The 27,941-nt window shown below is 38.0% G+C and overlaps 1 protein-coding gene and 1 long non-coding RNA gene across 10 annotated transcripts in view; both read left to right on the top strand.

The window, feature by feature from the left end:
• The window catches only part of LOC309624593, a 1,127,080-nt gene that overhangs the window by 825,874 nt on the left and 273,265 nt on the right, over positions 1-27,941 (top strand). The gene's annotated exons all lie outside the window — the stretch shown is intronic.
• NR3C1 (nuclear receptor subfamily 3 group C member 1) overlaps positions 1-27,941 on the top strand; it is a 131,928-nt gene that overhangs the window by 22,204 nt on the left and 81,783 nt on the right. The gene's annotated exons all lie outside the window — the stretch shown is intronic.

Here is a 27,941-nt window from a genome sequence, read left to right as displayed (position 1 = left end):
CAAGTCCTTATCTGAGAACTTACCTAAGGTTCCTTACCACTCTTAGCAATCAAATTGTTACTGCATTTGTGAGACATAGAAAGGCTGTGCTTTAACCCCTTTCAATTTCTCAGTTTATTTCTCCCACTTCTCTTGTGTGTCAAGTATGAGAACTTTTTCAGCTTCCTGTAATTATCTAAGTTTACTCTTTTTTTCCTCTGCACCTTTCAACTTTCTACTGGGTGATGACTTTTCCTATTTTGCCTTAGAAAAATTCTAATTGGCACAGACCTAATTTCAGGAAGCCTCACTTGAAAGCTAAATAAATAACACTGAGGGTTTCCAAAACTATGGTAGAGCACTGTGCCTCCTTTAAAAGGGGAAAAATAGCGAAAAGTTGCCAAATACCAAACCCTGCCCTGTTTTTGCATCTCTCAAATATTCATCCAGAGACCATTAAGAAATTAACATGACTTTTTTTGAAATAAAGATTTTTTTCTTAGTTTTTTAAAAAAGCACTTTACACTTAACCCTTTTATTCCTCTTTCATTAATCAATTGGGCAAGTAATGCAAACTGATAGTCAGTTCTCAGAGAAGTAGATTGACAGAAATTAAGTGGCGGTGTGCTGTTATGATAGGTGCTGATCTTTTGATTACTTTTGATATTTTTTGTGCTTTCCAGAAGTTGACAATTTGCTTGTAAATGAAAGTACATGATCTTCAGTTCTTTAAAATATTTTAAAAATTTGAGTAACATTCTAATTTGTAAAATATGTGTATATATAAAAGTTTTGTCTCTTTTTTTTTTTTTTAAACATCTTTATTGAAGTATAATTGCCTTACAATGGTGTGTTAGCTTCTGCTTCTGCTTTATAACAAAGTGAATCAGTTATACATATACAATATGTTCCCATTTCTCTTCCCTCATGCATCTCCCTCCCTCCCACCCTCCCCATCCCACCCCTCTAGGTGGTCACAAAGCACCGAGCTGATCTCCCTGTGCTATGCAGCTGCTTCCCACTAGTTATCTATTTTACATTTGGTAGTGTATATATGTCCATGACACTCTCTTACCCTGTCACATCTCACCCCACCCCCTCCCCATATCCTCAAGTCCATTCTCTAGTAGGTCTGTGTCTTTATTCCCGTCTTGCCACTAGGTTCTTCGTGGCCTTTTTTTTTTTTTTTTTCCCTTAGATTCCGTATATATGTGTTAGCATACTGTATTTGTTTTTCTCTTTCTGACTTACTTCACTCTGTATGACAGACTCTAACTCCATCCATCTCATTACAAATACCTCCATTTCATTTCTTTTTATGGCTGAGTAATATTCCATAGTATATATGTGCCACATCTTCTTTATCCATTCATCTGTCGATGGACATTTAGGTTGCTTCCATGTCCTGGCTATTGTAAATAGAGCTGCAATGAACATTTTGGTACATGACTCTTTTTGACCTATGGTTTTCTCAGGGTATATGCCCAGTATTGGGATTGCTGGGTCGTATGGTAGTTCTATTTGTAGTTTTTTAAGGAACCTCCATACTGTTCTCCATAGTGGCTGTATCAATTTACATTCCCACCAACAGTGCAAGAGTGTTCCCTTTCCTCCACACCCTCTCCAGCATTTATTGTTTCTAGATTTTTTGATGATGGCCATTCTGACCGGTGTGAGATGATATCTCATTGTAGTTTTGATTTGCATTTCTCTAATGATTAATGATGTTGAGCATTCTTTCATGTGTCTGTAGGCCATCTGTATATCTTCTTTGGAGAAATGTCTATTTAGGTCTTCTGCCCATTTTTGGATTGGGTTGTTCGTTTTTTTGTTATTGAGCTGCATGAGCTGCTTGTAAATCTTGGAGATTAATCCTTTGTCAGTTGCTTCATTTGCAAATATTTTCTCCCATTCTGATGGTTGTCTTTTGGTCTTGTTTATGGTTTCCTTTGCTGTGCAAAAGCTTTTAAGTTTCATTAGGTCCCATTTGTTTATTTGTGTTCTTATTTCCATTTCTCTGGGAGCTGGGTCAAAAAGAATCTTGCTGTGATGTATGTCATAGAGTGTTCTGCCTATGTTTTCCTCTAAGAGTTTGATAGTGTCTGGCCTTACACTTAGGTCTTTAATCCATTTGGAGTTTATTTTTGTGCATGGTGTCAGGGAGTGTTCTAATTTCATACTTTTACATGTACCTGTCCAATTTTCCCAGCACCACTTATTGAAGAGGCTGTCTTTTCTCCACTGTATATGCTTGCCTCCTTTATCAAAGATAAGGTGACCGTATGTGTGTGGGTTTATCTCTGGGCTTTCTATCCTGTTCCATTGATCTATATTTCTGTTTTTGTGCCAGTACCAAACTGTCTTGATTACTGAAGCTTTGTAATATAGTCTGAAGTCAGGGAGCCTGATTCCCCCAGCTCCATTTTTCGTTCTCAAGATTGCTTTGGCTATTCGGGGTCTTTTGTGTTTCCATACAAATTGTGAAATTTTTTGTTCTAGTCCTGTGAAAAATGCCAGTGGTAGTTTGATAGGGATTGCATTGAATCTGTAGATTGCTTTGGGTAGTAGAGTCATTTTCACAATGTTGATTCTTCCAATCCAGGAACATGGTATATCTCTCCATCTATTTGTATCATCTTTAATTTCTTTCATCAGTGTCTTATAATTTTCTGCATACAGGTCTTTTGTCTCTTTAGGTAGGTTTATTCCTAGATATTTTATTCTTTTTGTTGCAATGGTAAATGGGAGTGTTTTCTTAATTTCACTTTCAGATTTTTCATCATTAGTGTATAGAAATGCAAGAGATTTCTGTGCATTAGTTTTGTATCCTGCTACTTTACCAAATTCATTGATTAGCTCTAGGAGTTTTCTGGTAGCATCTTTAGGATTCTCTATATATAGTATCATGTCATCTGCAAATAGTGACAGCTTTACTTCTTCTTTTCCGATTTGGATTCCTTTTATTTCTTTGTCTTCTCTGATTGCTGTGGCTAACACTTCCAAAACTATGTTGAATAATAGTGGTGAGAGTGGGCAACCTTGTCTTGTTCCTGATCTTAGTGGAAATGGTTTCAGTTTTTCACCATTGAGGACAATGTTGGCTGTGGGTTTGTCATATATGGCCTTTATTATGTTGAGGAAAGTTCCCTCTATGCCTACTTTCTGCAGGGCTTTTATCATAAATGGGTGTTGAATTTTGTCGAAAGCTTTCTCTGCATCTATTGAGATGATCATATGGTTTTTCTCCTTCAGTTTGTTAATATGGTGTATCACATTGGTTGATTTGCGTATATTGAAGAATCCTTGCATTCCTGGGATAAACCCCACTTGATCTTGGTGTATGATCCTTTTAATGTGCTGTTGGATTCTGTTTGCTAGTATTTCGTTGAGGATTTTTGCATCTATGTTCATCAGTGATATTGGCCTGTAGTTTTCTTTCTTTGTGACATCTTTGTGTGGTTTTGGTATCAGGGTGATGGTGGCCTCGTAGAATGAGTTTGGGAGTGTTCCTCCCTCTGCAATATTTTGGAAGAATTTGAGAAGGATAGGTGTTAGCTCTTCTCTAAATGTTTGATAGAATTCACCTGTGAAGCCATCTGGTCCTGGGCTTTTGTTTGTTGGAAGGTTTTTAATCACAGTTTCAATTTCAGTGCTTGTGATTGGTCTGTTCATATTTTCTATTTCTTCCTGGTTCAGTTTCGGCAGTTTGTGCATTTCTAAGAATCTGTCCATTTCTTCCAGGTTGTCCATTTTATTGGCATAGAGTTGCTTGTAGTAATCTCTCATGATCTTTTGTATTTCTGCAGTGTCAGTGGTTACTTCTCCTTTTTCATTTCTAATTCTATTGATCTGAGTCTTCTCCCTTTTTCTCTTGATGAGTCTGGCTAATGGTTTATCAATTTTGTTTATCTTCTCAAAGAACCAGCTTTTAGTTTCATTGATTTTTGCTATTGTTTCCTTCATTTCTTTTTCATTTATTTCTGACCTGATCTTTATAATTTCTTTCCTTCTGCTGGCTTTGGGGTTTTTTTGTTCTTCTTTCTCTAATTGCTTTAGGTGCAAGGTTAGGTTGTTTATTTGAGATGTTTCTTGTTTCTTGAGGTAGGCTTGTATTGCTATAAACTTCCCTCTTAGCAGTGCTTTTGCTGCGTCTCATAGGTTTTGGGTCGTCGTATCTCCATTGTCATTTGTTTCTAGGTATTTTTTTATTTCCTCTTTGATTTCTTCAGTGATCACTTCGTTATTAAGTAATGTATTGTGTAGCCTCCATGTGTTTGTATTTTTTACAGATCTTTTCCTGTAATTGATATCTAGTCTCATAGCGTTGTGGTCGGAAAAGATACTTGATACGATTTCAATTTTCTTAAATTTACCAAGGCTTGATTTGTGACCCAAGATATGATCTATCCTGGAGAATGTTCCATGAGCACTTGAGAAAAATGTGTATTCTGTTGTTTTTGGGTGGAATGTCCTATAAATATCAATTAAGTCCATCTTGTTTAATGTATCATTTAAAGCTTGTGTTTCCTTATTTATTTTCATTTTGGATGATCTGTCCATTGGTGAAAGTGGGGTGTTAAAGTCCCCTACTATGATTGTGTTGCCGTCGATTTCCCCTTTTATGGCTGTTAGTATTTGCCTTATGTATTGAGGTGCTCCTATGTTGGGTGCATAAATATTTACAATTGTTATACCTTCCTCTTGGATCGATCCCTTGATCATTCTATAGTGTCCTTCTTTGTCTCTTGTAATAGTCTTTATTTTAAAGTCTATTTTGTCTGATATGAGAATTGCTACTCCAGCTTTCTTTTGATTTCCATTTGCATGGAATATCTTTTTCCATCCCCTGACTTTCAGTCTGTATGTGTCTCTAGGTCTGAAGTGGGTCTCTTGTAGACAGCATATATATGGGTCTTGTTTTTGTATCCATTCAGCCAGCCTGTGTCTTTTGGTGGGAGCATTTAATCCATTTACATTCAAGGTAATTATCGATATGTATGTTACTATTCCCATTTTCTTAAATGTTTTGGGTTTGTTATTGTAGGTGTTTTCCTTCGCTTGTGTTTCTTGCCTAGAGAAGTTCCTTTAGCATTTGTTGTAAAGCTGGTTTGGTGGTGCTGAACTCTCTCAGCTTTTGCTTGTCTGTAAAGGTTTTAATTTCTCCATCACATCTGAATGAGATCCTTGCTGGGTAGAGTAATCTTGGTTGTAGGTTTTTCTCCTTCATCACTTTAAGTATATCCTGCCACTCCCTTCTGGCTTGCAGAGTTTCTGCTGAAAGATCAGATGTTAACCTTATGGGGATTCCCTTGTGTGTTATTTGTTGTTTTTCCCTTGCTGCCTTTAATATGTTTTCCTTATATTTAATTTTTGACAGTTTGATTAATATGTGTCTTGGCGTGTTTCTCCTTGGGTTTATCCTGTATGGGACTCTCTGTGCTTCCAGGACTTGATTAACTATTTCCTTTCCCATATTAGGGAAGTTTTCAACTATAATCTCTTCAAATATTTTCTCAGTCCCTTTCTTTTTCTCTTCTACTTCTGGGACCCCTATAATTCGAATGTTGGTGCGTTTAATGTTGTCCCAGAGGTCTCTGAGACTGTCCTCAGTTCTTTTCATTCTTTTTTCTTTATCCTGCTCTGTAGTAGTTATTTCCACCATTTTATCTTCCAGGTCACTTATCCTTTCTTCTGCCTCAGTTATTCTGCTATTGATCCCATCTAGAGTATTTTTAATTTCATTTATTGTGTTTTTCATCATTGCTTGGTTCCTCTTTAGTTCTTCTACGTCCTTGTTAAATGTTTCTTGCATTTTGTCTATTCTATTTCCAAGATTTTGGATCATCCTTACTATCATTATTCTGAATTCTTTTTCAAGTAGACTACCTATTTCCTCTTCATTTGTTAAATCTGGTGTGTTTTGACCCTGCTCCTTCATCTGCTGTGTGTTTTTCTGTCGTCTCATTTTGCTTATCTTACTGTGTTTGGGGTCTCCTTTTCACAGGCTGCAGGTTTGTAGTTCCCGTTGTTTTTGGTATCTGTCCCCAGTGGGTAAGGTTGGTTCAGTGGGTTGTGTAGGCTTCCTGGTGGAGGGAACTAGTGCCTGAGCTCTGGTGGATGAGGCTGGATCTTGTCTTTCTGGTGGGCACGTCCACGTCTGGTGGTGTATTTTGGGGTGTCTGTGGCCTTATTATGATTTTAGGCAGCCTCTCTGCTAATGGATGGGGCTGTGTTCCTGTCTTGCTAGTTGTTTGGCATAGGGTGTCCAGCACTGTAGCTTGCTGGTCGTTGAGTGAAGCTGGGTCTTGATGTTGAGATGGAGATCTCTGAGAGATTTTTGCCGTTTGGTATTGCGTGGAGCTGGGAGGTCTCTTGTGGACCAGTGTCCTGAAGCTGGCTCTCCCACCTCAGAGGCACGGCCCTGATGCCTGGCTGGAGCACCAAGAGCCTTTCGTCCTCACGGCTCAGAGTAAAAGGGAGAAAAAATAGAAAGAAAGAAAGAAAGAGCCTATAATATAGTGAAGTAAAATAAAGCTATTGTAAAGCAAAGCTATACAGACAAAATCTCACCCAGAAGCATATACATATACACTCACAAAAAAAAGGAAAAGGGGAAAAATTAATATATCCTGCTCCCAAAGTCCACCTCCTGAATTTGGGATGATTCGTTGTCTATTCAGGTATTCAACAGATGCAGGCACATCAAGTTGTTTGTGGAGTTTTAATCCGCTGCTTCTGAGGCTGCTGGGAGAGATTTCCCCTCCTCGTCTCTGTTCGCACAGCTCCTGGGGATCAGCTTTGGATTTGGACCCGCCTCTGCGTGTAGGTCGCGTGAGGGCGTCTGTTCTTCGCTCAGACAGGACGAGGTTAAAGGAGCAGCTGCTTCGGGGACTCTGGCTCACTCAGGCCGCGGGGAGGGAGGGGTACGGAGGAGGCGGGGCGAGCCTGCGGCGGCCGAGGCCAGTGTGACGTTGCAGCACCCTGAGGAGCGCAGTGCGTTCTCCAGGGGAAGTTGTCCCTGGATCACGGGACACTGTCAGTGGCGGGCTGCACGGGCTCCCGGGAGGGGCGGTGTGGAGAGTGACCTGTGCTCACACACAGGCTTTTTGGAGGCGGCAGCAGCAGCCTCAGCGTCTCACGCCCGTCTCTGGGGTCCGCGCTGATCGCCGCGGCTCACGCCCTTCTCTGGAGTTCGTTTAGGCGGCGCTCTGAATCCCCTCTCCTTGCGCGCAGCGAAACAAAGAGGCAAGAAAAAGTCTCTTGTCTCTTCGGCAGCTGCAGACCTTTTCCCGGTCTCCCTCCCTGCCAGCTGTGGTGCGCCAACCCCTTCAGGCTGTGTTCACGCCACCAACCCCAGTCCTCTCCCTGCGATCCGACCGAAGCCGAGCTGAGGCTCCCAGCCCCGCCCGCCCCGGCGGGTGAGCAGACAAGCCTCTTGGGCTGGTGAGTGCTGCTCGGCGCCGATCCTCTGTGCGGGAGTCTCTCCGCTTTGCCCTCCGCACCCCTGTGGCTGCGCTCTCCTCCGTGGCTCCGAAGCTTCCCCCCTCTGCCACCCGCAGTCTCTGCCCGCAAAGGGGCTTCCTAGTGCGTGGAAACCTTTCCTCCTTCACAGCTCCCTCCCACTGGTGCAGGTGCCGTCCCTGTTCTTTTGTCTCTGTTATTTCTTTTTTCTTTTGCCCTACCCAAATACAGGGGGAGTTTCTTGCCTTTTTGGAGGTCGGACGTTTTCTGCCAGCGTTCAGTGGGTGTTCTGTAGGAGCAGTTCCACGCGTAGATATATTTCTACTGTATCTGTGGGAAGGAAGGTGATCTCCGCGTCTTACTCTTCCTCCATCTTCTCCTGAAAAAAGTTTTGTCTCTTAAAAATGTATCACAGACATCTTTCTGTGTCAAACAAATCTTTTCTTTTTTCTTAATTTTTATTGGAGTGTAGTTGATTTACAGTGTTGTGTTAGTTTCAGGTGTACAGCGAAGTGAATCAGTTATATATATATATATATACACATACCCACTCTTTTTTACATTCTTTCCCCATATAGGCCATTACAGAGTATTGAGTAGAGTTCCCTGTGCTACACAGTAGGTCCTTATTCGTTATCTATTTTATATATAGTGGTATATATATGTCAGTCCCAATCTTCCAATTTATCCCTCCACCCCACCCTTACCTCCTGGTAACCATAAGTTTGTTTTCTACATCGTAACTGTTTCTGTTTTGTAGATAAGTTCATTTGTACCCTTTTTTGATTCCACATATAAGCGATATCATATGATATTTGTCTTTCTCTGTCTGACTTCACTCAGTATGACAATTTCTAGGTCCATCCATGTTGCTGCAAATGGCATTATTTCATTCTTTTTCATGGCTGAGTAATACTCCATTGTTATACTCCACTTCTTTATCCATTCCTCTGTTGATGGACATTTAGGTTGCTTCCATGTCCTGGCTATTGTAAATAGTGCTGCAGTGAACATTGGGGTGCATGTATCTTTTCAGATTATGGTTTTCTCTGGATATATGCCCAGGAGTGGGATTGCTGGATCATATGGTAGATCTGCTTCTTTCTTTCTAACAGCTAAATGGATATACTATATTTAACCAGATCTCCACTGAAGGGAATTTAGATTAACTCATTTGTTGCTATGCAGTGTTGCAGTGTTCATCTCTGTGTTTGTTTATATACGTATATTTTCACCCTCACTCTTTCAGGTATTTCTGTAGGTTTAAGTCTTAGAAAGGAAAAGTTCTAAAACTGCCTTAAGTAACATAAGAAGCATTAAATAGCTTTCTTGTATTTTTCTTTAAAAATTATGTGTCCTCCAATGATTAGCTTTCACTAACATGTTCTGCAGAAAATTCCTAAAATCTTTGGTTTAAGAATAGGTGGGGGCTTCCCTGGTGGCACAGTGGTTGAGAGTTTGCCTGCTAATGCAGGGGACACGGGTTCGAGCCCTGGTCTGGGAAGATCCCACATGCCGCGGAGCGGCTGGGCCCGTGAGCCACAACTACTGAGCTTGCGTGTCTGGAGCCTGTGCTCCGCAACAAGAGAGGCCACGATAGTGAGAGGCCTGCGCACCGCGATGAAGAGTGGCCCCCACTTGCCGCAACTAGAGAAAGCCCTCGCACAGAAACGAAGACCCAATGCAGTCAAAAATAAATAAATAAATAAAATATTAAAAAAAAAAAAAAAGAATAGGTGGGGGCTTCCCTGATGGCGCAGTGGTTAAGAATCCGCCTGCCAATGCAGGGGACACGGGTTCGAGCCCTGGTCTGGGAAGATCCCACATGCCGCGGAGCAACTAAACCCATGCACCACAACTCCTGAAGCCCGCGTGCGTAGAGCCCATGCTCTGCAACAAGAGAAGCCACTGCAATGAGAAGCCCGAGCACCGCAACGAAGAGTAGCCCCCACTCACCGCAACTAGAGAAAGCCCATGCACAGCAACAAAGACCCAACTCAGCCAAAAATAAATAATAAAAAAAAAAAAAGAAAAAGGAATAGGTGGGATGACTAAACTTTCTTAGCTGAAAGAGTGAGGGCCTGAGAAGGATTTTGGATAAGTTCAAATATAGCTGCTGACCTGATGTCAGCCTGGAGTCTGGCAAGGTACTGTGTTGAATCTAGCATCTCCCTGCATGCCAGCATCCCATTACTGAGATTTGTGGTTTTCATCACTCCATGATAACTATCCCAAGTTATAAGATGGGGCCTCTGAAAACAGGTAGAATATGAAGGCCTAAGGAGCTTAGGAAAAGTAGCATAATCTAGATACTAAATGAAAACGTGACTTGACAATTCAAGTCCCATCTTCTGTCTTTCTTTCTGATTCACCATGAGTTTTTAATCCTGCTGCTCTGTAAAACACTCCCTAGGCTGATATGAGGCTGGGGCAAGTTATTAATAATGTAGAATATTGGAAAGTTAAACGACATAAATATTGAAGAGTGAACAAACGTTTGGAAAAGACAATAAAGGCAGTGGCATACTTTATATATTAATAGAGGGGCTTAAATAAGACAGTTGTAGAAGCTGAAAGACAGGAAAGAAAAAAATGAATCTATGTGATATCTTGAAAACACATTTTTCTGTTTTACCATAGGTACCTTTTTTTTTCCTCAAGGTAACAGTAGTGTTTTTTTTTTTTTTTAATTGCACATGTCTGTAAACCTAATAAATAGGTTTTTTCTATTTTTTTTTATACAGCAGGTTCTTATTATTCATCAGTTTTATACACATCAGTGTATACATGTCAATCTCAATCACCCAATTCATCACACCACCACCACCACCCCGCCCACGGCTTTCCCCCCTTGGTGTCCATACGTTTGTTCTCTACATCTGTGTCTCAATTTCTGCCCTGCAAACCGGTTCAGCTGTACCGTTTTTCCAGGTTCCACATATATGCGTTAATATACGGTATTTGTTTTTCTCTTTCTGACTTACTTCACTCTGTATGACAGTCTCTAAATCCATCCACGTCTCAACAAATGACCCAATTTCGTTCCTTTTTATGGCTGAGTAATATTCCATTGTATATATGTGCCACATCTTCTTTATCCATTCATCTTTCGATGGGCATTTAGGTTGCCTCCATGACCTGGCTATTGTAAATAGTGCTGCAATGAACATTGGGGTGCATGTGTCTTTTTGAATTATGGTTTTCTCTGGGTATATGCCCAGTAGTGGGATTGCTGGATCATATGGTAATTCTATTTTTAGTTTTTTTTTTTTCTTTTCTCTTTTTCTTTCTTTCTTTCTTTCTTTCTTTCTTTCTTTCTTTCTTTCTTTCTTTCTTTCTTTCTGGCTGTGTTGGGTCTTCGTTTCTGTGCGAGGGCTTTCTCTAGTTGCGGCAAGTGGATGCCACTCTTCATCGCGGTGCGCGGGCCTCTCACTGTCATGGCCTCTCTTGTTGCAGAGCACAGGCTCCAGACGCGCAGGCTCAGTAGTTGTGGCTCATAGGCCTAGTTGCTCCGTGGCATGTGGGATCTTCCCAGACCAGGGCTCGAACCCATGTCCCCTGCATTGGCAGGCAGATTCTCAACCACTGCGCCACCAGGGAAGCCCCTATTTTTAGTTTTTTAACAAACCTCCATACTGTTCTCCATAGTGGCTGTATCAGTTTACATTCCCACCAACAATGCAAGAGGGTTCCCTTTTCTCCACACCCTCTCCAGCATTTGTTGTTTGTAGATTTTCTGATGAAGCCCATTCTAACTGGTGTGAGGTGATACCTCATTGTACTTTTGGTTCGCATTTCTCTAATAATTAGTGATGTTGACCAGCTTTTCATGTGCTTCTTGGCCATCTGTATGTCTTCTTTGGAGAAATGTCTATTTAGGTCTTCTGCCCATTTTTCGATTGGGTTGTTTGTTTCTTTAATATTGAGCTGCATGAGCTGTTTATATATTTTGGAGATTAATTCTTTGTCCGTTGATTCATTTGCAAATATTTTCTCCCATTCTGAGGGTTGTCTTTTCATCTTGTTTATCATTTCCTTTGCTGTGCAAAAGCTGTTAAGTTTCATTATCTCCCATTTGTTTATTTTTGTTTTTATTTCCATTACTCTAGGAGGTGGATCGAAAAAGATATTGCTGTGATTTATGTCAAAGAGTGTTCTTTCTGTTTTCCTCTAAGAGTTTTATAGTGTCCGGTCTTACATTTAGGTCTCGAATCCATTCTGAGTTTATTTTTGTGTATGGTGTTAGGTAGTGTTCTAATTTCATTCTTTTACATGTAGCTGTCCAGTTTTCCCAGCACCACTTATTGAAGAGACTGTCTTTTCTCCATTGTATATCTTTGCCTCTTTTTTCATAGATTAGTTGACCATAGGTGCATGGGTTTATCTCTGGGCTTTCTATCTTGTTCCATTGATCTATGTTTCTGTTTTTGTGCCAGTACCATATTGTCTTGATTACTGTAGCTTTGTAGTATAGTCTGAAGTCAGGGAGTCTGATTCCTCCAGCTCCGTTTTTTTCCCTCAAAACTGCTTTGGCTATTCGGGGTCTTTTGTGTCTCCATACACGTTTTAAGATGATTTGTTCTAGTTCCGTAAAAAATGCCATTGGTAATTTGATAGGGATTGCATTGAATCTGTAGATTGCTTTGGGTAGTATAGTCATTTTCACAATATTGATTCTTCCAATCCAGCAACATGGTATAGCTCTCCATCTGTTGGTATCATCTTTAATTTCTTTCATCAGTGTCTTAGAGTTGTCTGCATATAGGTCTTTTGTCTCCCTAGGTAGGTTTATTCCTAGGTATTTTATTCTTTTTGTTGCAGTGGTAAATGGGAGTGTTTCCTTAATTTCTCTTTCAGATTTTTCATCATTAGTGTATAGGAATGCAAGAGATTTCTGTGCATTAATTTTGTGTCCTGCAATTTTACCAAGTTCATTGATTAGCTCTGGTAGTTTTCTGGTGGCATCTTTAGGATCCTCTATGTATAGTATCATGTCATCTGCAAACAGTGACAGTTTTACTTCTTCTTTTCCAATTTGTATTCCTTTTATTTCTTTTTCTTCTCTGATTGCCGAGGCTAGGAGTTCCAAAATTATGTTGAATAATAGCAGTGAGTGTGGACATCCTTGTCTTGTTTCTGATCTTAGAGGAAATGCTTTCAGTTTTTCACCATTGAGAATGATGTTTGCTGTGGGTTTGTCATATATGGCCTTTATTATGTTGAGGTAGGGTCCATCTATGCCCACTTTCTGGAGAGTTTTTATCATAAATGGGTGTTGAATTTTGTCAAAAGCTTTTTCTGCATCTATTGAGATGATCATATGGTGTTTATTCTTCAATTTGTTAATATGGTGTATCACACTGATTGATTTGCATATGTTGAAGAATCCTTGCATCCCTGGGATAAATCCCACTTGATCATGGTGTATGATCCTTTTAATGTGTTGCTGGATTCTGTTTGCTAGTATTTTGTTGAGGATTTTTGCATCTATATTCATTAGTGATACTGGTCTGTAATTTTCTTTTTTTGTAGTATCTTTGTCTGGTTTTGGTATCAGGGTGTTGGTGGCCTCATAGAATGAACTTGGGAGTGTTCCTCCCTCCGCAGTTTTTGGAAGAGTTTGAGAAGGGTGGGTGTTAGCTCTTCTCTAAATGTTTGATAGAATTCACCTGTGAAGCCATCTGCTCCTGGACTTTTGTTTGTTGGAAGATTTTTAATCACAGTTTCAATTTCATTACTTATGATTGGTCTGTTCATATTTTCTATTTCTTCCTGTTTCAGTCTTGGAAGGTTATACCTTTCTAAGAATTTGTCCATTTCTTCCAGGTTGTCCATTTTATTGGCATAGAGTTGCTTGTAGTAGTCTCAGGATGCTTTATGTTTCTGCAGTGTCTGTTGTAACTTATCCTTTTTCATTTCTAATTTTATTGATTTGAGTCCTCTCCCTTTTTCTCTTCATGAGTCTGGCTAATGGTTTATCAATTTTGTTTATCTTTTCAAAGAACCAGCTTTTAGTTTTATTGATCTTTGCTATTGTTTTCTTTGTTTCTATTTCATTTATTTCTGCTCTGATCTTATGATTTTTTTCCTTCTGCTAACGTTGGGTTTTGTTTGTTCTTCTTTCTCTAGATCCTTTAGGTGTAAGGTTAGATTATTTATTTGAGATTTTTCTTGTTTCTTGAGGTAGGCTTGTATAGCTATAAACTTCCCTCTTAGAGCTGCTTTTGCTGCATCCCATAGGTTTTGGATCATAGTGTTTTCATTGTCATTTTTTTCTAGGTATTTTTTGATTTCCTCTTTGATTTCTTCAGGGATCTCTTGGTTATTTAGTAATGTAGTGTTTAGCCTCCATGTGTTTGTGTTTTTTACCTTTTTTCTCCTGTAAGTCATTTGTAATCTCATAGCGTTGTGGTCAGAAAAAATGCTTGATATGATTTCAATTTTCTTAAATTTACTGATGCTTGATTTGTGACCCAAGATGTGATCTATTCTGGAGAATGTTCTGTGCGCACTTGAGAAGAAAGTGTAATCTGCTGTTTTTGCATGGAATGTCCTATAAATATCAATCAAATCTATCTGGTCTATTGTGTCATTTAAAGTTTCTGTTTCCTTATTTATTTTCATTTTGGATGATCTGTCCATTGGTGTAAGTGAGGTGTTAAAGTCCCCCACTATTATTGTGTTACTGTTGATTTCCTGTTTTACAGCTGTTAGCAGTTGCATTATACATTGAGGTCCTCCTATGTTGGGTGCATATATATTTATAATTGTTATATCTTCTTCTTGGATTGATCCCTTGATCATTATGTAGTGTCCTGTCCTTCCTTGTCTCTTGTACCATTCTTTATTTTAAAGTCTATTTTATCTGATATGAGTATTGCTACTCCAGCTTTCTTTTGCTTTCCATCTGCATGGAATATCTTTTTCCATCAGTCTGTATGTGTCCCTAGGTCTGAAGTGGGTCTCTTGTAGACAGCATATAGATGGGTCTCATTTTTGTATCCATTCAGCAAGCCTGTGTCTTTTGGTTGGAGCATTTAATCCATTCACATTTAAGGTAATTATTGATATGTATGTTCCTATGACCATTTTCTTAATTGTTTTGTTTTTGTTTTTGTAGGTCCTTTTCTTCTCTTGTGTTTCCCACTTAGAGAAGTTCCTTTAGCATTTGTTGTAGAGCTGGTTTGGTGGTGCTGAATTCTCTTAGCTTTTGCTTGTCTGTAAAGCTTTTGATTTCTCCATTGAATCCAAATGAGATCCTTGCTGGGTAGAGTAATCTTGGTTGTAGGTTTTTCCCTTTCATCACTTTAAGTATATCATGCCACTCCTTTCTGGCTTGTAGAGTTTCTGCTGAGAAATCAGCTGTTAACCTTATGGGAGTTCCCTTGTACGTTATTTGTCGTTTTTCTCTTTCTGCTTTCAATAATTTTTCTTTGTCTTTAATTTTTGCCAATTTTCTTCCTATGTGTCTCGGTGTGTTTCTCCTTGGGTTTATCCTGTATGGGACTCGCTGCGCTTCCTGGACTTGGGTGGCTATTTCCTTTCCCATGTTAGGGAAGTTTTCGACTATAATCTCTTCAAATATTTTCTCTGGTCCTTTCTCTCTCTCTTCTCCTTCTGGGACCCCTATAATGTGAATGTTGTTGCGTTTAATGTTGTCCCAGAGGTCTTTTAGGCTGTCTTCATTTCTTTTCATTCTTTTTTCTTTATTCTGTTCTGCAGCAGTGAATTCCACCATTCTGTCTTCCAGGTCACTTATCCGTTTTTCTGCCTCAGTTATTCTGCTATTGATTCCTTCTAGTGTAGTTTTCATTTCAGTTATTGTATTGTTCATCTCTGTTTGTTTGTTCTTTAATTCTTCTAGGTTTTTCTTAAACATTTCTTGCATCTTCTCAATCTTTGCCTCCATTCTTTTTCGGAGGTCCTGGATCATCTTCACTATTGTTATTCTGAATTCTTTTTCTGGAAGGTTGCCTATCTCCACTTCATTTAGTTGTTTTTCTGGGGTTTATCTTGTTCCTTCATCTGGTACATAGCCCTCTGCCTTTTCATCTTGTCTATCTTTCTGTGAATGTGGTTTTTGTTCCACAGGCTGCAGGATTGAAGTTCTTCTTGTTTATGCTGTCTGCCCTCTGGTGGATGAGGCTATCTAAGAGGCTTGTGCAGGTTTCCTGATGGGAGGGACTGATGGTGGGTAGAGCTGGGTGTTGCTCTGGTGGGCAGAGCTCAGTAAAACTTTAATCCACTTGACTGCTGATGGGTGGGGCGGGGCTCCCTCCCTGTTGGTTGTTTGGCCTGAGGCAACCCAACACTGGAGCCTACCTGGGCTCTTTGCTGGGGCTAATGGCATACTCTGGGAGGGCTCACACCAAGGAGTACTTCCCAGAACTTCTGCTGCCAGTGTCCTTGTCCCCACTGTGAAACAGAGCCACCCCCGCCTCTGCAGGAGACCCTCCAACAGTAGCAGGTAGGTCTGGTTCAGTCTCCCCTGGGTTCACTGCTCCTTCCCCTGGGTCCCGATGCGCACATTACTTTGTGTGTGCCCTCCAAGAGTGGAGTCTCTGTTTCCCGAAGTCCTGCAATCAAAAACCACTAGCCTTCAAAGTCTGATTCTCTAGGAATTCCTTCTCCTGTTGCCGGACCCCCTGGTTGGGAAGCCTGACGTGGGGCTCAGAACCTTCACTCCAGTGGGTGGACTTCTGTGGTATAAGTGTTCTCCAGTTTGTGAGTCACCCAGCCAGCAGTTATGGGATTTGATTTTGCTGTGATTGTGCCCATCTGATTGTGTCTTCTCCTTTGTCTTTGGATGTGGGGTATCTTTTTTGGTGAGCTCCAGTGTCTTCCTGTCGATGACTGTCCAGCAGCTAGTTGTGATTCTGGTGCTCTCACAAGAGGGAGTGAGAGCACGTCCTTCTACTCTGCCGTCTTGGTTCAGGCTCCCATAGGTACCTTTTTAAATGAATTATTTCATACATATCAAAAAAAGTATATAACATATGTATGATTTACAGAATAATAAAGCAAACACTTGTTTGTACTCACCTCCCTAACATAAGGAAGAGATCATTACTATTACCTTTGAAGCTCACTGCATGCCCCTTCCCAGTCATATCACCCTCCTTCCCAACCTTTGGTAACTATAATACTGAATTTTGTGTTTTTGCTCTCTTTTGCTTTATGATTTTATTACCTATTTATGTATCCCCAAATGATACATAATTTTGTTTTAGATGTTGTTTTTTTTTTTTTTTTTTAAATTGTGGAGGCTCCGCTATAACTGGGTCTCCTTGGAGTTTATTTATTTATTTATTTATTTATTTATTTTTGGCTGGGTTGGGTCTTCGTTTCTGTGTGAGGGCTTTCTCTAGTTGCGGCGAGCGGGGGCCACTCTTCATCGCGGTGCGCGGGCCTCTCACTGTCGCGGCCTCTCTTGTTGCAGAGCACAGGCTCCAGACGCGCAGGCTCAGTAGTTGTGGCTCACGGGCACAGTTGCTCCGCAGCATGTGGGATCTTCCCAGACCAGGGCTCGAACCTGTGTCCCCTGCATTGGCAGGCAGACTCTCAACCACTGCGCCACCAGGGAAGCCCCTGTTTTAGATGTTTTTTAACTTCATGTAATGGACTCAGGTTGAATGTAGTCTTTACAACATATTTTTTTTAATTCAATATTTTAAGGTTCATCCATATAATCTGAAGTATATTAATACAGATGTATGTTATGCCTTTGAATAAATATAGTACATTTATCTGCTCTCCAGTTAATGAACATCTGGGTTTGTTTCCAGTTTTCTGCTATTTCGAACAATGCTGCTGTGAAAATGTCTCTTAGTGTACATACTGTAAGAGTGTTTTCCTAGGGAATTATATCTAGAAGTGGAACAACTCAGTGAGAAGGTATACACATCCACAACTTACAGATAATTCTATATTGTTTCCAAGCAGTGTTATAAGTATTCTTTTTGCCCCACATGCTCACCAACATGTGGTAGTGCTGGTCTTCTGTGCCAGTTTGGTGTATGTGAAATATTTACATTTTGGTTTTTCATGGTGCCATATAAGTAGATTTTTAAAAAATATTTAGAAATCAAGGCAGTTTTTTCTTTGCTTCTTTTCTTTTAATGCAGAAATTGAGATTAGGACTTGGAATAAACATTGTTTACAAAAGTGCCTAAAAGGAAATCTTTTTGGTGTTCTGGAGCTACTCTGCCTCATTGAATAAAACTAGTATGTTAAATTACACATGTATGGTTTAGAAGTCAGAGCAATAATTTTGCTTATTGAACAGAATGATAGTAAGCTGTTTCTGAGTGACTGTACTAAGGACACGTGCTGTGGGTCCTTTTCGGCCTCCCCAACTTTTAGTTGCTAAAAGTTGCAGCAAGCTTTAAAGACTCATGTTAGATGATAATGATGGTGACCAGCTGTGTTAAAACATAGGGGCCTACTGCAGAAAATTTTGAAACTTACTACAAGTGTTAAATGAAGGCTAAGGAAGAGAGGTAGGAAAAAAGGTTGGAGAGAATCAGTTGAGTAGTTTGTGAGTAGACAAAACAATTCTTTGGGAAAGGAAAGAAAAATGTGATTAGTATTTTACCCTAGCAACAGCGGCATAGATAATTGTAAGTTATAGTAACACGGAATTCTTAACAATATACAGAACATTCCCATTTTTGATCTCATTTAATGATAATGCTAGGAGAAATGTATCATTTACCACTGCTTTATTGATAAAGAGACAAAAGGTAAGAGAGGTGAAACAAGTTGACACCCATCTGGTAAGTGACAGAGACGTGGTGCATCCTCAGGGCTCTTCTTCTCAAGCTCACAGTTCTTTTGCTTCATCACTTTGGTTACTCCTGAGCGTCACAGCTGCAGTTTCTGCTGAGGGTAATGCCTGTCAACAAGCACTGCTCCTCTGTCTTCTGAGCACTCTGATATCCTGGTAAGGACTAAAAAGAAAAAGCCGAATTCCTGCTCAGGAGCTTACAGTCTTATGGAATGATGAAAAAGACTGATATGTAACAAGAAGAGATCAAAATGGTTTCTAATTAAATGCTAGACTGTGCAGTACAAATCTGCTTTAGTTGTAAATCAGAAATCAAGGGCACTTTCCAGAATGGAATAAAAGTGTGAAAATTGAAAGTTAAAGTTATTTTCAAAATTCTAATTGAGTTTTCTTTTAAGAAAAACACTTTCATTCTGGTATTTAAGGTATTACTAATTTGTCTGGTAACTTCAAGTAGCCACGTAATGTAACATGGATGTACATATAATGAAAAAACAAAAACATTTTTAAAGACTACTACCCAAATGTAAAATACAGTTTTTTCCTTTTCTGGTCTTTGGTCACTTAAGGACTCATTTAGTTATGAGTAAGACTCATGGAAAACATTTAGTTTCCTATATTTCTATACTTTTATTAATAGCCCTCCATACTTTTGATTTTATTTTTCGTTTGGCTGTGGTCTAAAGAATTCATGGACATTTAAAAAACAAATTTTAACAGTTTTTCTGAATTGATACATCGTTAGTGTCAGATTGCCTTCACGATCTCAGATACTAAGCTTCTAACTACTTATAGTTCCTGATAATTTGCTTTTATATAGACCTAATTCCATTGTATTTGAACTTGAGTTTTCTTTTCTTCAAGCCATTTTATTGATTTCTTGGGAGTCAATAAAAACTTGTAAGTGAGAACTTTGGGGCTTCTGCATCTGTCATGAAACTGCTCAGGCGAGTAGGTGTTTGAGTAGGGGTACAACCAATAATAGCCTGAAGCCAGACCAATATAACCTCAGCTAAAGGCCAGTCATTGCTAAAGCCTGGGAAGACCAATGTGTTGTAAAACACACATCTGTAGCCAGTGTCCTTAATATACTGGCTTCATGTCTCAAGACTCCCATCTGTAAATATGCAGCTTAAGAAATTCATTATCATTCTGCCCCGGAAGAGAGAGTCTGAAAATTAACTTATTCCCTCATTTTAAGTAAAGTTGGCTAAATAGTAATGACATATTTATAATTAGTGGCTTTTTGAGAAGGATGATGATAATGCACATTATACCTCAGAGTTACCATTTTGTAGGTCTTTTAAAAACAACAAGTCAATAGGCTTCCTCTGCCTGGAGACTGTGCAAGTGGTACCATTTTGTCATTGGCTCCTAGCTGCCAGCCCAAGATGACATAAAGTCAGCCAAAGAGAGTAAACTTAAGTTGATAGCATCTGCAACGTGTTTCAGAGCTATTATTTTTGAGTAGATATCAGAAAACATCTTTTTTGAGGGTTGGGGGAAAAGGGTTTGGAGGGACTACTATCATGAAGATCCACTGAGCTGCTTTAGTATTGTACTAGTATCTTAAACCAAAGAGCAAGATTCCATTTTAATCTCCTTTTCCATGAATTTTTAACTTTGTTCATTAAAAAAAACCTCTCCATTGAAATACATTCTTTATTAGGCAAGTAAGTATTTATTATAACACCTTTCACAAATTGTATTATTGTTTGATCCTCATAATCTGGTGAGGTACTTAGAGCAAATATAAAATTATCCCTATTCTTTTGAATAAGAAAACAGGTTCAGAGAGATTAAGTGACTTGGATGTTAGTTCAACAGAGCCACGATTTGAAACTAGGTCATTACTTCTGAGTCTGTGCCTTTTCCCACTATACTTGAGTGCTTTCTGCGTCAAAGAATTATAAACATGAATATTTACTTCTCATATTTTTCATTCAAAAGTGCATTGATTTTGTAAATTAAGGCATTTCTGCCTATATTCATGGTTTTCAAACACTTTCATCCATAAGGAGCTCTCTTTGAAAGCTTTTGTGAACATCTTTTATCTCATCTTTCAAAGAAGAATAAATGACTAGTGATTGGTCAGATTCCAGTTCCAGGGAAATTGATTAGAAAAGATGCACAGGTACCAGTGTGCTCACAGCTTTCTTACAGTTACACACATTATTGTGTAGAGCCTCTTCAGCACGATGCCCAGATGACCTGATCACCAAGCCAAATATGAAGTCCTGGATCCCAACCTCAAAACCCATAATCTCATCTTCTCCAATGAGTAGAGGTAAATGTACAATAGGTAGGAGATTTCTACAGATGAAACATCCTTAAAACAAGTTCTAAAAACACTGTGATGGCTTTCAAATTTCCCAGAATCCTTATATCCAATATGGTTGAACTCTTCTCAGAAAAAGAAACTTACTTGAATTGCAAAATCTTAAGGATGTCTTAAAATAGGTGACCTTTAAGGTACACTCTAAACTTGAAACTGATACTTGAACACACCTTTACCATCTGATTTGATATTGTCAAAATGTATGAGGAATTAGAGCTCTAGTAAGTTTGGAGTAGTCTCAAAATCATATTAATATAATTCTACATGATGGATTATTTTTTCCTATTTAATAGATTAAACTTCACATTAGAACAGGATTTTTCAGCCTCAGCACTACTGACATTTTGAACTGGGTAATTCTTTATTGTTGGGGGACGTTCTGTTCATTGTAGGATGTTTAGCAACATCCTTGGCGATCAATCATTAATCTTTTTGTCCTATGGATTTGCCTATTCTGGAAATTTCACATAAATGGTATGCAATAAGTGGCCTTTTGTGTCTGCCTTCCTGCAATTAGAATGTTTTCAAGGTTCATCTGTGTTGTCACATTTAACAGTACTCCATTCCTTTTTATGACTAAATAATATTCTATTATATGACTATACCACATTTTGTTTATCCACTCATCAGCTGATAGACATTTAGGCTGTTTCCACTTTCTGGCTATTGTGAATAATGTTGTTACGAACATTCGTGTATAAGTTTTTGTGTGGACATATGTTTTTAATTTATCTTTAATAGATACCTAGGAGGGGCATTAATAGATACCTATGTTTAACCTTTTGAGGAACTGCCAAACTTTTGCACAGTGGCTATACCATATTCCAGTTCCACAAACAACATATTAGAATTCTAATTTCTCCACATCCTTGCCCATACTTGTTATTCTCTTTTTTATAAGGGCCGTCTGAGTGGGTGTGTGTATCTCATTGGGGCTTTGATTTGCATTTCTCAAATGACAAATGAAATTGAACATATTTTCAAGTGCTTCTTGGCCATTTGTATATCTTTGGAGAAATGTCTGTTCAAATCCTTTGCCTGTTTTTTAATTGGGTTGTCTTTTTATTGTTGTTTGTAAGAGTTGTTTATATGTTCTGAATACTAGACCCTTATCAGATACGTGATATGCAGATATTTTCTCCCATTCTGAGGGTTGTCCTTTCATTTTCTTGATCGTGTTATTTGAGTCACAGATGTTTTTCATTTTAATGAAGTCCAATTTATTTTTTCTTTGCCTGTGCTTTTGTTGTCATATCTTTAAAAAAATGTTGCCTAATCCACGGTCACAGATTTTTCACCTGTGTTGCCTTCTAAGAATTTTATAGTTTCAGCACTTACATTTAACTCTTTGATCTGTTTTAAGTTAATTTTTGTATATAGTATGAGGTAGGGATCAAACTTTATTCTTTTACATATGGATACCCAGTTGTCCCACCACTATTTGTTGAAAAGACTAATCTCTCCATTGAATGATTTCTATACCCTGGTTGAAATCAACTGACCAACCATAAATGTATGGGTTTATTTCTGGACAGTCAGTTCTATTCCATCAGTATACATGCCTGATTTTATGCCAGTACTACACTGTTTTTATTACTATTTTTTCATACTAAGTTTTGAAATTGGGAATGTGAGCCCTCCAACTTTGTTCTTTTTTCAGAATTATTTTGGCTATTCTGTGTTTCTTGCAGATCCACATGAGTTTTAGGATCAGCTTGTCCATTTCCGAAAAATGGCAGTTGGAATTTTGATAGAGATTGCATTGAACGTGTAGATCACTTTGGGGTATATTGCCATCTTAACAATATTAAAGTCTTCCAGTTCATGAACACATGATATCTTTCCATTTGTGTAGATCTTTAATTTCTTTACAGTGTTTTGTAGTTTTCAGTATACAACTCTTGTGCTTCTTTGGTTAAATTTATTCCTAAGTATTTTATTCTTTTTGAAGCTGTTGTAAATTTGTTTTTTTGTGTTTGTTTTTAGTTTCATTTTCAGGTTGTTCATTGCTACAGTATAGTTATGCAACTGATATGTTGTGTTGTTTTGTATCCTGCAACTGCTGAATTTATTAGCTCTAGTAAGTTTTTTGGGTAGATTCTTTAAGATTTGCTATACATAAGATCCTGTCATTTCCAAGTAGAAATAATTTTGTTTCTTCCTTTCCAATCTGGATGCTTTTTACTTCTGTTTCCTGTCTAATTGCCCTAGCTAGAACCTCCAGTGTAATGCTAAATAGCAGTGGTGAAAGTGGGCATGTTGTATTGGTCCTGAACTCAGAGGGAAAACTTTCAGTTTCAGTATGTTGTTAGCTGTGGGTTTTTCATAGATATCCTGTATCAGATTGAAAAAGTTCCCTCTTTTCCTAGTTTGTTAAGTATTTTTATCATGAAAGGGTGTTGGATTTTGTCAAATGTTTTTTCTGCATCTATTGAGAAGATTATGTGGTTTTGCTTTCAGTCTCTTGTATAGTTTATTATATTAATTGATTTCATACACTGAACGAACCTTGTGTTCCTGGGATTACTCTCACTTGGTTATGGTTTATAACGGTTTTTGTATGCATCTAGATTTAGTTTGCCAGTATTTTGTTGAGGATTTTGCACTTATCTTTATAAGGGATATTGTTCTGTAGTTTCATTGTAATGTATCTGTCTGGCTGTGATATCATGATACTGGCCTCAGACCAAGTTAGGAAGTGTTCCCTCCTCTCCTGTTCTTAATTCTTCTTTAAACAGTTGGTTAAATTCACCAGCTAAGTCATCTGGGCTTTGTTGGAATTTGATTACTAACTTAATCTCTTTACTTATTATAGGTCTATGATATTTTCTGTTACTTTTTGAGACAGTTTTGGTAGTTTCTAGAAATGTGTCCATTTCATCCAGGTTATCTAATTGGTTGGTGTACAGTTGTTCATTGTATTCCTTTATAATCCTTTTTATTTTTCTAAGGTCAGTAGTAATGTTCACACTTTCATTTCTGATTCTAGTCATTTAAGTCTTTTTTTTTTTTTTTTTTTTTTTTTTTGGTCAATCTAGCTAAAGTTTTTATTGATTTTTCATTGAAGCAACTTTGGGTTTTGTTGATCTTTTCTATTGTTTTTCTATTCTCTACTTCATTTATTTCCACTCTAGTCTTTATTATTCCTTTATTTATGCTTCTTCGTTTTCTAGTTTCTTAAGGTGGGAGATAAAGCTATTGATTTCAGTTCTTTCTTCTTTATAAGGTAAACATTTACAGCTATAAATTTCCCTCTTAGCAGTGCTTTTGCTGCATCCCATAAATTTTGGTATGTTTTATATTTTGTTTTCATTTATCTCAAGGTATTTTCTCATTTCCCTTGTGATTTTTTTTTCTTTCTTTAACTCACTAATTATTTGGAATGTTTAATTTATATATATCTGTGAATTTTCTGAATTTTCTTCTGTTAATTTCTAACTTCATTCTGTTGTGGTCAGAGAACATAATTTGTATGATTTCAGCCTTTTAAATTTTATTTGACTTGTTTTATGGCCTAATGTATCATCTATCCTAGAGAATGTTCCATGTGCACTGGACAAGAATTAATATTATTCTTTTGTAGTGTTTTTCTTTTGGAGTGTTTTATAGATGTCTCTTAGATTTAATTGTTATAGGGTGGTGTTCAAGTGTCTATTTCTTTGCTATATTTCTTTCTAGTTCTATTATTGAAAGTGGGGGTATTAAAATTTCCAACTAATATTACTGGGTTATTTCTCTTTTGTTAGGTTTTGCTTCATATTGTTGTTTGGTGCATATATGTTTATATTTGTTACTCGCTTTTATCATTATACACTGCCCATCTTTGTCTCTGGAGACAATATTTGTGTTGTCTGTTTTATCTGATATTAGTGTAGCCACTCGTGTGTGCTGTTTGAATGGAATATCTTTTTCCATCTTTTTATTTTCAGTTTATTTCTGTCTTTAAATCTGAGTCTCTGTAGACAGCATATAGTTGGATCATTTTCTTAAATCCATTCTGCCATCCTCTGCCTTTTAATTTGAGAGTTTAATCTGTTAATATTTAATATAATTACTGGCAAGGAGGAGTCTTTTGTTCCTTAGTTTGTCCATTACTATCTTCTTTTGTATTAAAGTTTTCTAGTGTGATAATTTTAATTCACTTGTCATTTCTTTTACTCTATTTTTTGAGTTATTTTCTTACTGGTTGCCCTGGAGATTACATATTGTCTATATATATATCTCTATATTAGATTGTCTGTTATTGTTACAGATTTCATTTTTATATATTGTGTGCCTATCCACCTAGATTTATAATTACTGTTGATGCAGTTGTCTTTTCAATAAGAAAGGGAAAAGGAGTGATAAACAAAAGGTACATTTACACTGTCTTGTGCATTTACTTACGTAGTTACCTTTCCTAGTGTACTTTATTTCTTCATGTGTATTTGAGTTACTGTGTAGTGTCTTTTCATTTCAGCCTGAAGAACTCCCATTAGCATTTGTTGGAGGGCAGGTTTTCTAATGATGAACTGCTTCAGTTTTTGTTATTTGGGAAGGTATTAATTTCTCCTTCATTTTTGAAGGATTGTGTTGCCAGATATAGAATTCTTGACTAACTCTGAATTCTTATAGCACTTTGAATATGTCATCCTACTGTCTTCTGGCCTGCCCCTGTGTAGTTTCTGATGAGAAATCACTTGTTAGTCTTATTAAGAATCACTTGAACATAATGAGTTGCATCTTTCTTGCTGCTTTCAAGATTCTGTCTTTAGCTTTTGATAGTTTATGATGTGCCTATGTGTGGATCTTTTTGTGTCTATTCTTTTGGAGTTTGTTGGGCTTCTTGGATATTTTTCATAAAATTTGGCATATTTTTGGCCACTATTTGTTTAAATATTCTTGCTGCCCCCTTCTCTCCTCCTTATGTGACTCCCATTATGCATATGTTGGTGTATTTCATGGTGTCCCACAGGTCTCTGAGCCTCTGGTGTGTTTGTTTGTTTTTTCCATTTCAAGTTTACTGAATCTTCTGCCTGCTCACATCTGCTTTTGAGCCCCAACAGTGAATTTTTCATTTCAGTTATTATACTTTTCTGCTCCAAAATTTCCATTTGGTTCAGTTTCATAACATCTCTTTATTAATCTACTCAATTTAATGACACATTTTTGTTTTTACTTTCCTTTAAGTCCTTTAGACATAGTTTACTTTATGTCATGGAACACAGTTAAAATAGCTTTGTCTAGAAAGATCAACATCTAGGCTTCCTCAGTCCACTTCTATTCTTTTCTCTTGTGCATGTGCCATATTTTATTTCTTTGCATACCTTGTAATTTTTTTTGAAAACTGGATATTTCAAATATTACAATATGGTACCTCTTCTCCCTTTGCAGTGTTTGTTGTTTTCGATGTGTATTGTAGATGCTGTTTGTTTAGTGACTGTTTGAACTAATTCTGTAAAGGTTGTATTCTTTGTCCATTGTGGACCCTGAAGTCTCTGTTCCATTTGCTTAGTGTCAGTTAATGATTGAACAGTGGTTTTATTAAATATCTGGAAACAATAAAATTTTCCAATCTTTGCCCGGGGGCTCAGTGTGTGTGTTAGGGTGAGCCTTTAACTTTTAACTCATGGAGTTTACAACTCTGCCTTAGCCTTTACTTCCAGCTTCCATAGAGCTTCAAGGTCAATAGGAGGTGAAATCCTAGGGTCTTCTTAGATCTTTCCTGAGGCCATGCATTCGGCCTTCTAGATTTCCAGAATATGTCAGACCTTTTCAAAGCTCCAGACTTTCCTTGTAAGCTTTCTGGTTAGTTTATTGTTTGCCCCCAACTGTTATCCATCACCCCAAGCAACAGCAAACTAAGACATTAGCATGAACATTGCCAAAAATCCCTCACCCCCAGCCACACATTGCAACCCTGCCCCCTAGCGCTGAAATATAGCACTTTAGCACTGAGCCAGGTCTGAGTTGGGCAAAATAAAGACAGTCTTTTTGAGGTGGTCTTCTAGGGAGCCACCAGAAGGGTCAGAACACATAATTAGAATTCTTTGCAAATACGGTTCATTTTACTACCTCTGGTACTAGGAATGTGGGCTGTTATTTTCATGACTACTGCTAAGCTGGAGAGTAGGGGATGGGACTGGGTAAGTTAAAAACACCACAAAGTTTGCTATTCTTAACCAAGAATCGGTGGCGGGGCTGTGGCGGGGAGGTGGGTGTTGGAATAAGCTTTGTCTGGGTTGCTGCAAGCCTTTGAGGGTTCCAGAAACATTGGTTCTGACCGTTTGTGCCTTTTTATTCATTGCTCATGTGGGGGGTGGAATCTGGAGTTCCTTACTCCACCATTTTTGCTAATTTCACTCGCTTTTTTAAAATTTTTATTGGAGTATAGTTGATTTACAACGTTGTGTTAGTATCTGCTGCACAGCAAAGTGAATCAGTTATACATACACATATATCCACTCTTTTTTAGATTCTTTTTCCATTTAAGTCATTACAGAGTGCTAATTTCACTCTCATATTAAAAGTGCTTTTTGTAAAACCCAAATGTTTTTTCTCTGAAGTCTCTCCAATTCTGAATAATGGAAAATACTATTATGGCCCTTTGGTTTGGAAAATGAATTCATATTCACCAAAAGCCAGCATTAGAGCTCTTACAAACTGTTTTACTGTTGGTCTTAACTTTACAATCTATTGTCTTGTATATTGGCTACTACACAAGTGGTCCTGAACTGTCACAAGTTCAACTTTGGAACAAATGAGCTATTTTGTAAAGAAGCTGCAGTTGTTTGAAAAGTACATATTTATGCCTTTTCCACCAAACTGCTTTTCTTGGTAAACCTAGAAAATTCTTATAGCAGCTGACAAACATTTCAAGCCACTCTATGGTGGTACTGCCCACTGTCCAAAAGTTTCAGTAGTAGTGTCATCTTTATCTGTATGGTGGTATTTGAGCAACTGATTGATTTAGTAGTGTTTTTCAGACTACTCTGAAGAACTGTCACGAACTATAGTGGTAACTCCAGGAGATGAGGTCTAACACAGAGAAATCTACCCAGGTTTTATTACATACCTTATTTCCAGTGAAGCTTTTCTTTGAAGAAAGAGTTCTAGGGTTTTAAAATTTATTTCAAATGCCATTTGTTATATTATATTTTTATGTAATTTTAGTGAAATTAATTGAAAATAGAAAAAATTATGGTGCTGATTTAGGGATTAAAATGTTGGGTTTCTATATTTAATAAAATTAGGACAGTGATAGAAATTGTGAGTGTGCACCAAATAGTCAATCTCTGGCTTTACCTGCGTGCTCCTTACACTTAATCAGGTGTACTTTTTGTTCAGTAATAAAGGGGGAAAAAATCAGAGAACGTGTGAAGTATAGAAATATATCAC

Source organism: Balaenoptera borealis, assembly GCF_965194805.1.
Source record: "Balaenoptera borealis genome assembly, chromosome: 2".
NCBI classification, from domain to species: Eukaryota; Metazoa; Chordata; class Mammalia; order Artiodactyla; family Balaenopteridae; genus Balaenoptera; species Balaenoptera borealis.
This window is presented reverse-complemented; position numbering and strand designations above follow the sequence as displayed.